Source organism: Pavona decussata, unplaced genomic scaffold (assembly GCF_977016875.1).
Source record: "Pavona decussata unplaced genomic scaffold, jaPavDecu1.1 SCAFFOLD_191, whole genome shotgun sequence".
NCBI lineage: Eukaryota > Metazoa > Cnidaria > Anthozoa > Scleractinia > Agariciidae > Pavona > Pavona decussata.
Window position 1 is genome coordinate 399,472 of NW_028145600.1, and position 12,279 is coordinate 411,750.

At 41.4% G+C, this 12,279-nt stretch overlaps 1 protein-coding gene and 1 pseudogene across 2 annotated transcripts in view; both read right to left on the bottom strand.

Annotated features, from left to right (window-relative positions):
* Positions 1-12,279, bottom strand: part of LOC146462124 (collagen triple helix repeat-containing protein 1-like) — a 100,564-nt gene that overhangs the window by 60,146 nt on the left and 28,139 nt on the right. The gene's annotated exons all lie outside the window — the stretch shown is intronic.
* Positions 3,488-9,063, bottom strand: LOC146462130 (uncharacterized; annotated as a pseudogene). Its single transcript, XR_014857218.1, has 3 exons — positions 8,332-9,063; positions 7,004-8,054; positions 3,488-6,159 (listed from the first exon to the last, which is right to left on the bottom strand). The product of XR_014857218.1 is annotated as an uncharacterized LOC146462130 (transcript).

Here is a 12,279-nt window from a genome sequence, read left to right on the forward strand (position 1 = left end):
TTAAAGAAGAAAAAAAAAAAAAAGGGAAAGGAAGAAAAAAAAGAAAAGGTAAAGAAAAGGTGTGTAGCTCAACAAAGAGTCAATTTAACTTAGATAGAAGGAATTTTTTAAGTCTTTTGCCAAACAAACTGATAGTTTCACTGTTTTGAATTTCACGACTTAGCGAGTTGAAAAACGAAGGACCTTGAAACCGAATTGAGAATTTTCGAAGATTAGTTCGACAATAAGGTATATAGAAAAGGTTGGAATTTCTTGTTTTATAAGAATGTATTTGACTTGCAAGAGTAAACATATCACGAAAATAATTTGGAAGTAAGCTTCTTTTAAAAAGATACATAAATTTACCTATTTGGTATAAATAAATGTCAGAGAATTTTAAAATCTCCTGTTCTTTAAAAAGAACACCGGTATGAGCATCAAAAGAAACTTTTGATATTATTCTAATTATCTTCTTTTGCAGAACAATAATCCGATTTAAATTAGACTGATACGTCGATCCCCACACAGAAACACAATAAATTAAGTAAGGGTAAACTAGACTATAGTACAAGGAACGTAAGGAGGTTTTGGGGAGGCAAAAACTAGACTTATAAATAATACCTATTGATTTTGATATTTTTCTAGAAACACTAAGAATGTGAGGCTTCCATGACAAATGCTCATCGAGGATAACACCTAAAAATACTGTTTCTTTCACACGTTTAATTCCATTGTTGTCAATTTGAATAGATATATCAAGTGTTTGCCTCCTTTGGGGTGGTCTAAAAACCATAAAATTTGATTTTTTAAAGTTAATGGACAGTTTGTTTGCTCGACACCAATGAGTTAATTTCAGCAATTCAGAATTCAAGATTCCAGGAAGCAAGTTAAAATCTTTGTGGGAGAAAAATATGTTTGTATCATCTGCAAAAAGAATAAAGTCCACGACCTTAAATAAATGTTTTGTGTTATGCTGCAAATTTTACCTCTGAGTAAGATCAGCCTCAACAAATCAAACATCTACAGTCCATTGCGGTGACTGTCAAGCTGAACTGTCAAGTTTGTCGCGCTCTCAGATGACATTTTAATTTATGCAAAAATAGACCACACGGTCTTCGTTTTAGACCAGTGGGTCTTCGTTTTAGACCAGTGGGTCTTCGTTTTAGACCACAGGGTCTTCGTTTTAGACCAGTGGGTCTTAGAATAAATTAGAACGAAATATAATATACATCACCGCTATTTACAGTTGTTGACATATCTGACAGATTGTAGACTACAAATAGTGTTCAGTGCGGATAAAAACTTTCAGACAAAAAATTGTCACGACAAAATTTTTTGTTCAGATTGGACGAAGTTAAATGCGAATTTGTCTGCTAGTGCGGATAGGCCCTAATCTTTTCATAAGCGAGTGAATCGTTAGACAAAAAAAAAACCACTGGGTTTCTGCTCTGAATAAACAATATTGTTTTAAAACTTGAGTGTTACAACGATACGTAACAGCATCTTCAGCGTTCGCGTTAATATCCGGCTTCTGCTATAATTCGAATCCGCGGTCCGGAAAAAAATAATTTAACCGTAAAAATAGAAAGCTCAGCACGCCGGAGAGTCCGTGGGAATGTTAAAGTTTTTGACAAACTCAAATTCGGCAAAAACAGGCACCGGAAACTCGAGTAAACACTGCGAGCCTGTGAACTTTTGAGTTGACGAAGTTCAGAAATAATTTGAAAATAATTTTGAATAATTTTCGACCCTCGACCATTCACCCTCGACCCTCGACCATTTACCCTCGACCCTCGACTAGTTACCCTCGACCCTCGACCCTCGACCAAAAGGCAAACTCAGAAGCAGCCCCTGGCCAGAGCACGTAAACACAGGAGGAAAATACTAAGCTCCCGCAACACAAACCTCACAGTTACAGAGCTTAGCGGAGCGACAACAAAACACACAGCCGTAACTTAAGCGGCCTTTAGCCCTCAATTTAACACATTGCATAGCTTTCAAAGAAGCTACAATGCTTAAGAACGGATCAAGGGACAAATAACCGTGATAAGAAGCACAGCATCTTGCACCAAAAGCAAATAGCCGGGCCCGGCAATCTGACAAAAGCTGCAAGATAATGTATAGTTATTACACGGTTCAAATCCTATCCTTACAACGATAAAAAGAGAGGCTATACTACCACCAGACGCACTGAAATGAGCCATACCAAGCCGTAACTAAATGCCACAAACGGCATAAGAACGACAGTCGCTAAACGGAAACGTAACAACAAGAGGTCAAAATGACCTTTGAGATCAATTACAACACATGCGACAGTTAAACACATGGCTTTGTTCAGTGTCTATCGCGCAAATCCTCCAAATCATAGATGGCATTTAAAAAGAAGAAAATCCAGCGCTAAAAGAAAATCTTACCGGGAGCACCGCTCTTTTCATAGAGAAAAGGGTGTTCTTTGGAAAACATAACCCGTGAGGGCAAAACTCTTATTTAGGCTAAACACGCACATGAGAGTCGCGTAGGCCTGTCAACCCCATTATGCCATGAGAGACTCTCAAAAGGGACCGAGTGAGATTGAAAAAATGTGGCACAAGGTTGGAAAAATGGACCCCTTGATATTTCGTCCAGAGATAACCTATGGTATGCTAAGAATCGTGATATAAGTTTTAGGTTCTAGAGTTTTTACATTTTTGAGAAAATTACGAAAAACTGTCGACAACCCGTGAAGCCGAAAAATCTCAGAAATGAGGTCAAATTACATGATCAGATAATCGAACTCGCGTGAAGGCGCATAGCAAATTATGGTTCTCCTTAGTTTATAATTTTATTTAGGAGGTATTGCTTAGCTGCTTTGATGACATTTTAGACTTACAATTATAATTCCGAATTCCTGGAGAACAAGCGAAGAGAACCGAAATTTCTAGACTTTGAAAAACAAAAATTCCATACCGTTTTCAAACATCTCAAAACGTACTCGGTATTATGTAGAATTCTTTCAAAATTCAATTCTAGCAGGTAAAGGAGCTGTTTTTGAACGTGATATAATTTGTTTCTTGGCAAAAGTTATTTCTGAGGCGAACTGCCCCATGCAAGTTGACCCAATTTGACCTTTCGAAGAGATTTTGTTTAACCAAGAAATGTAAACAACATTCGACTAACCTTAGCTCGCTTTCTGAGCAAACCACTGAAAAACCCTGCCATTTCCCATTAAAACTACCCAGTAAACCTGAGATAATACTTCGATGCCAGCTTACCTTCCAAATGGGTGTTTGAAGGCAAATCATTTTGACGTTCTCAGTTAATTTTTCCATTGCTTTCTTGTTGCCGCCCTTTATAATTTAGGGTCATATCTTGACATCGAGCTTGTACGTCGGTTCCAGGCTAAGCTGGTGCAACAATTTTCCGGGAAATCAATCCCTATAATCCAATATCTACCTCTCAGTGAGCAACTTCTTGATATTCATTTAGTTTCTTGTATAATAAAAAAAAATTCCTAAGCGCAAGACGTAAATCTCGGTCTAGTGAGTGTCACGCAATCTTGTCTTCGTCACTTCCGGACCAGGTGATTATTTTTTTTTTTCTGACGGGGGAGGGGGAAAGACGTTTTCCTATGCAAACAATTTCTTTTTCTTGTTAATGTTGCACGCAATGCATTTAACGGTTCATTACATGGCCACTACAATAATTTAATTAACATTTTCCATCATGATATCGATATAAACATACACAAGACTTTTTCATGTCTTTTGTTCCAAATATTTAATACAGTAATTCACTCACTTGCTTTCGCTCAATATACGTTTTTCTTTCAAGTTAAAACGGGACAACTTCCCGTTTTTGTCCTTCGTGCACTCAGCTATTGCTCAGCTCAGTGGGTAGTGGAAAGTAGCTAAGAGTTCGTAGCCACACCCTGTTCACTCTCCGTCTCCCCCTAGTCCCCTACCCCACCCTAGTGCTAACTTTGAATTTAAAGTGAGTGAAAACAAATGTATTTGGGGTAAAGGACGGCCCTTTTCATTTTTTTATTAAAGGGAGGGGGGTGAGGACTGGAAGATTTTGAAAACAACATTACGCGGGCGCAAGCGGAAAAACAAATTTCCTGCAGAGCGCAAACATATATAAATCCCCTACAGCATCTTAGTGACATGGATTCTAAGAAGAAAGTCTATATGACAGTGCTCCCACGATTGACGTATGGTTAGGTTAGGGCTTGGCGTGGTATTTGGGTCGTGATACTGAAAAACTTATCCCTTTAATTACCCTCCTCCCATCCCCCTACCCCACCCTTATGCTAAATTTGGTCTTTACTTATCCGCTTTGCAGAGACATAGTTGACAGTACCCCTCAATTTTGTCTGCATAGGGCTGTTTACGTCTGATGGATACATCAACAGCAATGTCAAGCCCGGCGCAAATGTCTCTTAGTTTTGCAACCGATAACTTGGTCGTGTTGTTGAGTTTTCCTCCTGAGGTCATTTCGCATAGATTATATTTATCCCAGATGATGGGGTGTCCTGGCAAAAGTTCCCGAGAAACCTCATTCGTCAATTCTTCGATGGTCGCCTCCTGGGTGGCACATTCAATCTCCTCTACAAGATCCTCTTCGTTAAAGAGAGACTTCTTTGTCGCAAGTCTGGAGAAGAATCCAGCGACCTGAGATGCAGTCAGAAACTCTTCACTACTGAACATCCGTTTCCCCTCCGGGTCCACGGCAGACATCATGGAGCGTGCAACTGATGCCGGATCACTTTTTCGTCCTGACCACTCACCTTGTTGAAATTTCTCAGTCAGGTACTTCTTTTGCTTGCACGTAAATCTACATCTACGGGAAGCATTTGACTTGAGCGCCCAACCCTTTGGTAGCATGTCGTGAGAAGATGGTGGTTCTGCAACTGCGTCCAGCTCGGGAACAGCTTCGCATTGCCCCTCAAGCCTTTGAGCATATCCAAGAGCAGCCCTATCCAGTAGAGTATATCGCTCAAGAACACGTTGGTGTTTTCCACAGTCTAAATGCCGCTGCATTGATGAATATCTCACAAATGTTTTTACACAACCCTCCTCAGGACAACTGAATATCGCCGCGTTACTGTCTTTCTCTTCGATATTCACAGGTGGATCTGGATCTCGAACTGATGCTTTTGTGCGCCTCTCCTTGACAGATGTAAATACGCTTGAGTAAGATGGTCAGATGGGGATGGGCAATGCAATTTGTCTGTAGGGATGAGTTTACCATCGCCGATACCATACGCGCTCCAAACTAGTAGCCCCTCTTCCTTGTACTCGACATTACTGAGCTGACTAACACCCTCTATCTTTGAAGATAGCACCTTCGGGACTTGGACAGTGTCACACAATGCTACGTTAACACCAGGAACTCTACCAGAAGAGAATATCGTGTCTCTCATTTGCTCAGGCGTCTCGATATCATTTCCAGCGTTAAGATAAATCCTCATATGTGACTTTATAGTCGCAGCCTTCCGATCACATGCCGCCTTGCCCCCTTGTGGATCAGAAAAATCTAGACGCCTGATCTTGACACCTTCTTCATGGCCAAGGGCTGCTGCACAGACGAGAGTGGTTCCGCAGTGGTAGCAGCCGGCATTATCCTGCCGATAACAGACGGTCTTGAGCCCGGGCATGGCGATCTTGAGTTGACGAATAACATCGGCCATAACGGCAACGACTGCGCAGCTGTCTTGAGTACAGGACTTGAAAATGTGTGCGAACGTTAGCATCTGCAACTCTCCTCCCTCTCGTCTTGTGGCCATGGGATCCCTCGTTTACCGAACCAGTCGGTCTGACTTTCTCTATACTTTCGGGGAAGATATTTCACTGCCCAATCTTGAACAATTAAAACAGACGATTCGTCAATCGATTCCAAAAGCTGTACTCTGGCGCCATCCTGATTGACGGAACGGAGGAGATGAGACTTCCACGCCAATATAGCGGTTTTTGCATTCTTGACTCGGAAAACAAGTTCTTCCTTCGTGTTGGATGTCATGTTTTGACTTTGCGCAATCAAACCTTCCTCGATATCATTTAGAGTTGACGCCAATGTAGCGCAGCGCTCACACACGTCACTGTGATCGTGATCACAACTGGCCTGGAACGAAGGCTCTTTCGGGTCGCTTAAAGCGTATGACCTGCAGTGATCGGCTACTGTAGAACTCTGGGAAACGTGGACCTGCAATAAACATTTGAAAAAAGTTAAACTTAAGAAGCGCTGCTTTAAAGAGAACTAAGTAGAAAGATAGAGAAGATTTCACATGACTGTCAGACTTGCGTTCACTTCATTTTCCTATTGATTGAGGGTCTTGGTCTGTTGTCAGTGAGCCAATCAAATGGCGAACTAAACCCAAACGCACGTTTACTCATGCCACTGCTAAACGCAAGTCAGACATACTTCGCCTCCTGATTGATTTGTTGTTTAATGGGTTCCGCTCCTGATTGGCTTAGGAATTTTATTTGCGGTTAGTAACGGTCAAGTGAAATCCGTTCTAACATTTTGTTATCATATGTTCCTTTACACACATAAGTTAAGTTAGTTAGTTTAATTTTATATGTAAAATTGGATTTGATTTTCCTATTGTTATTATTCATTAGTATTATATACAGGTATATATGTGAGGCGCATTTAAAAACTGTATAGTTGAATTTGCGCCATATAAATAAATATTATTATTATTATTATTATTATTATTATTATTATTATTATTCCGTATGTAACGATTGGCACGCCCATTGAGTTAGTCCTTTATAGTAATCAGCCTTTGAGTGCCGGACAGTAGAAGCATGAAACTGACAAATATTTAGCGGTAAATAGCGCCAACTCAACAAAATAAAACAATAGAAATGATGCTATTTAATGGTATTTCGATTGAACTGCTAGCAGGTGGAAGAGGGTGTTTTTATAACGCGGAAAACCCGGAGTGTGTAATCGCAGACGCCATATTGGACGCACAAGACAAAGATCTGTGGCGAGTGACATAGCAAGGTGGAGGGATCTGCCTTGCGCGGGTCACACCCACCTTAAAGTCGCTTTTAAGGTATCGTTTGCTTGCGCGTAGATTATTTTCCTGCTGTTTCGCCCATCCCATGCCTTGTCCTACATCTCCAAGGGTTTCAACAACATCACACAGATCGTCAAATGCTTCCGCACCTGCAGAACTAACATAATCGAGGCCTTGAACCGATGTCCGAACAGACGCAGCGCACGTGCTCAAAATCCGCAGAAGGGTAGCGCGGCTTAGTGGAGTGAACCCAGACTCTTGGCAGTAAGTCATATACTGGATGGCAATTCGCTCTGGGATAATCATCCGTATGACGTTTGGAACCTTGATAGTCTTCTTCGTCGATAACATGAGTATTCTTTCGCCAAAAGGCAAATCTTGGATAATATGGGGACTAGTGATGAACACTACGAAGTGGTCGATTTGAGCAGTGGATACTCTCATCCTTGGCGTCGGAACTGTTAGCACTGGTACCCCCCTTCCATATACTAAGCAGTGGCGTCTGGCCTCAGTGAAACGATACTGAGAAAAATCGGGTATCCAGTGTCGGAGCTGATTCAGTGTCAACTTATCAGCCATAATGGACAGGACCTGTCGACGCGTCTCCCAGCTGTCGGCTGCGCGGTAGCACGCGGCGAGTGCGCTCATCATGGTTTCGTCGACTGAGCTGCTTGTGGCTTCCTCTCCGTTACATGGTAAGGTTCTTTGTATGACACCAGAGGAAGAGACTGCCTTGAAGAGAGAACCACTATCACTTGGAGCTATGTCTTGTAGAAGTGTAGATAGACCTTGACCTGCCTTCCGCACGTAGTAGCGTCGTGTTCTTTCACTTGCTTCTTCCCAAGGCCGCTGTAGCCGAGAACGAATGGGACTGATTCCTCGAGTGCGCAAAATAATCATTGAGTGGGTCAGTGGTCTTGGACTTTGGTTCCCGCTTTGTTGTAGCTGGCGTGCTGTCAAAGGAGCTCTCCTCAGAGGAGGACGAGTCGTCGCTAGGTGGCAAATAGAAGCTTCCTCCTGGGGTAGCTGGGGTACTGTGTTTAGGACAAGTACTGGTCGTCTCCTCAGCCTAGAACAGCAACGTCAACTGTTATATTGCGCACGGTTCATGAGGCTTTTCCATGTTAATATATAGAAAACAAGGCGTGGCATAAGTGATTGAAAATCTTTAGAAACAACCATAACAACAGCGTCGCTATAAAGGATGATTAGGGAGTGTGATTAAAAAAGGGCGATGCAGAATCAGAGTTGTATGGTAACTTAATGAAATTCAGACTTTAATCCTGTATATAGTTACATATAAAATCAATGCTATGTGCGAGACTCCCAAAATAGCTAGCACTTACCAAAGAAAGCTCATGAATACTCTCTGAAAGGGCAATAAGTTGTGTGTCTTGGCAATCGGCTCTGACATGTTCCCCAAGAGTTATCCTACATTCACTACATATTCCTTGGAAAAAGATAAAACAGTAATAAATATTGAATAATAACTCAATTTCAGTGCTCAACATTGCTCTTTCGAATGTGACTTGGATTTTATGAAATTTAATGTAGCACTGCAGTCCATAGATTATATTCGAATGGACACTTACCAGAGCCGACTGGAAGAAATATTCCAGTAATACGCAAGATTAATCTGGAGATGTCTTTACTGATTCCACGATCAGTAGTACGGGATTTGCGGACGTGCTTCGACAGCTGGGCTGGTATTCGGCAACGCGCCAAACCCCTTCGCCACCCAATGTCCAGCGAAGAACGATGAGCGGGACAAATATCCATGTCAGAAATATTGGAAGGGAAACTGAAAATTGAAGACCTTGCTAGAATCAGTTCCACTTCAGTGTCTACGCCGCTGCCGGTCATCAGCCCCAGAGAACTTTTGTGGCGTGATATATCTTTGTTACAAGTTAGCAAGGGAACTAAATCTTGGACTTTAGTGCTTCGAGGGTCTTGACCGCATTGGCCACCAACTAACCGCTGAAACGAGCAATTTCTCTCCATCTTCCAATTTTCAACCGATGACGCAGAGCAAATGACTCAATTTTGGCAGAAGTAAACACATGCGTCCTAATTACTCGGGATGCGAATTGTAAATAATAGCCAATAATGTTTGATTTCAAAGTGTTTGTTTTGTTTTTTTTGACAAAGTGAGCGCTCAAGGTTATACAACAGGCCCGTAGCAGGGGGAGGGGCAGGGGGGGCTTGAGCCCCCCCAGAATTTTTGGAAGTTACAAAACAGCTGGCCAAAAAAAAAATTAAACCAAATTAATTTGCAGCAATCAGTCTTAAACTCTGACGCTGCAAATGCCTTTTCACTGCACTTAAAAAGTGTGTTTACTACCTTTCAGTTTCTTTCGCTAACAGTTTGCTTTTATATACAACAACAACAACAACAACAACAACAAAGGTACTCCTACCTTGTGGATCGGAAATAAGAACCAAAATGGATCGAAATCAACCAATCTTAAGCCCTAAAAGCTGTTGAAATAACCTACTTGTTTTCTAGGGGGGTGTTTACATGGAGGGAGGAAGATACTATCACTAGGAACATCCTATCCTATCGCCATATGTTTTCTCTATTCAGTTTACATGCAATAAGTTGTACTTGGCCCTAGCGCTAGGATCTTCCTAGAGATAGGAACTTCCTAGCTGAGAGATAGGAAGATCCTAGGACTAGGAAGATCCTAGCACCATGTAAACTACTTTCGCTCGGAAGATCCTAGTACTACGGACAAAAAGAACAAACATGGCGGCAGCAGGGCGTTCAGCTGCTAAAGGCCGACAGTTATTTTTCGTTTCCTTCTTCACTTGGTAACCACTTCGGCCGAAATTTCTGCATGTAATGCACTTGTCATCGGCTTGCCCGAGGGGGGGGACCCCGGGCTGATGTGGGGGAATACGGGGACTTTATGGGGACTTTGCAACAAATTTCTTCCCTTGTGGTGGGGGAAATGTGGGGACTTAGATTTTTGAATGCCCTACTCTCGGGGAAAATATGGGGACTTCGGTTATGTTCAACTGAGAGGAGATTGGGGACAATTTTTGTTCGCTCGATCGATGGCAAGATGGCAGAGGAGAACAAGAAGGTATGTTTTAAAATCCATTGTTTTTTGTCTATCAAACAGACCATCCGTCAAAAATTTGTACGTATTTGTAGGCATTGGCAACTTTAAAATTCCTCTGTGTATATATTATTGTTGATAGAGGTCACTGTTAAAGGTCAACAGGTCGTCTATATGTTAGTGATATAATAGAAGCGGTCTGTTAAATTGTTAAGGATAGAAAAAGTTGATTTTTTTTAAATATTCACAAGAATGTTAATTTCTGAAGCATCACAGCAACTGTTCAGAGTACTCAGGAAACTTAAGGACGTTGTGTTTAGAAGCAGCAATGAACCTTACGATAGTGTGTTTTCCCTTGTTCTTCATCAGTCCGGATAGATTGGAAACAGATTCTGGGGAATTCAGGACTGAATGAAAAGTTGAAATTTTCACCATACTGCGCATGTACAGTAAGAGGAGTGATTTATAGCAACTTATGGAGTATTCGAGAAAAAATAATTAAAGTTCAGTTTTCATCAGAATGTAAAGTCCGTGTGTTTGCCGACTGTTTAAAGAACCCAAATAAAGTTCTGAAGTGCATCTTCAAATCCAGTTGGGTTCGCCAAATACTGGGGACTTTGCAAGAAACAAATCCCGCACGGGTGGGGAAATACAAGAACTTTGAAATACACAATTAGCAAAGTCCCCATATCAGCCCGGGGTCCCCCCCCTCGGGGAAGCCGATGACAGGTGCATAAAACAAACGAAAAGTTGTTTCGCCTTCTCGGATCTTCCTAGTGCCAGGATCTTCCTCCCTCCATGTAAACAGCCCGTAAGGCATCCGCTCATTTATAGCAATACAAATGTCCTTAGACCTCCTCAGTGTATAACAATTTAGTGTTCGCGCGTCGTCGAAAGACACACAAATATGTCCTCTAGTTCTCAAGAGCCAGAGAAAAAATTCTCCCGCAGTCGGGTTCTTACTGCTTGGTTAAAGCCAAATTTTAAAAGAGAAAGAAAAATTTGTCGTCGTTTGTTTACGTCCTCCTTCAAACGTGAAATTAGGAAACTTCACATGGTAATTTACGCAAAAGAAACGGCAAAAAAGATGTACCAAAAAGTGTGATGCAGGTGCAAAGTAATTGTTTTACTTACTAAATCTACTTTTTTTTCTGTTTTTTTTTTTTTTTTTTATGTTCTCGTTGCATCTTAAACTCCCTAATCAGTCTGTTTTTTGGGGGGGTAGGGGGGGAGGGTTTTGTTTAACCATTTTGCTGAGCCCCCTCAGTTGTTTAAGCCTTGCTACGGGCCTGTACAATACACTTCAAAAGACCTAAACGCATTTTCCTGTACATTTCTTTGTAAAGTTGTAAAGATTTTAATCCAGTGGAGTTGTCCACGTTATAAAGTTTGCCGAATTTAAGAAAAAAGTTAGGAGCGTCGCACGTGCTAGCTTCGCTTATCGGGCGATCGATCGAAGATCACAGCTCGAACGCCGTGAGAATTCTATATTTAGAACTTTTTTGGAGGTAAGCAAGCCGCGTTTGCCATAGATCTATTTGCGTTTGGTAATAATCTGTGTTAAACTTAGATCTCTCTCGATGACAACTCTGAAAACAGTTTACAGTACGTGCTCTTTGCTCGTACGAAAAGAAACATGTCTTGTGCGAACCCAAAAGCAAATCATGTTCAGTTTCGAAAAGGATAGTTTTCGAGAATCATATAAAAGCGTGCTTCTACTTCTGCATAAAAAGGTATCTTGTTGAACATTATTCCTAGTAAAAAGTTAGATGAGCCACGAAGGGGACCTACTTGCGTGTTCACCTGCCATGGGCAAATTGGTAAATACAATTACCACAAATTACATAAACTCGCTTTGCGGTCAGTATAAACTAGCCCTCTTTCAGATGTATATTACTATTCCTTTTTAACTAGCTTTAGGATATCATTAGCAAGGAACCTGCCCAGGCATTTTGATTTGGAGGTAAATCTAGATGGGATTTCTAGTTTGTTGCACTGTCACTGGAAAATGGGAAAAGTAAATGTGTTGCGTGTATATACACCGATTCAAAGTATTGCATACAAAGAACTCTCCTTCAAAATAGGCTTGTGATTACAAACAATGTATGCTAGTAAGGAAGAAAATGAATTACTGGGCAAGAGCGAGACAAAAATATCCACGCGGATGTATTTGCGGCGCGTGATCACAGAGATGTAAAGATTGCGTGACATCGATCTGCGTCTATTTTTCAG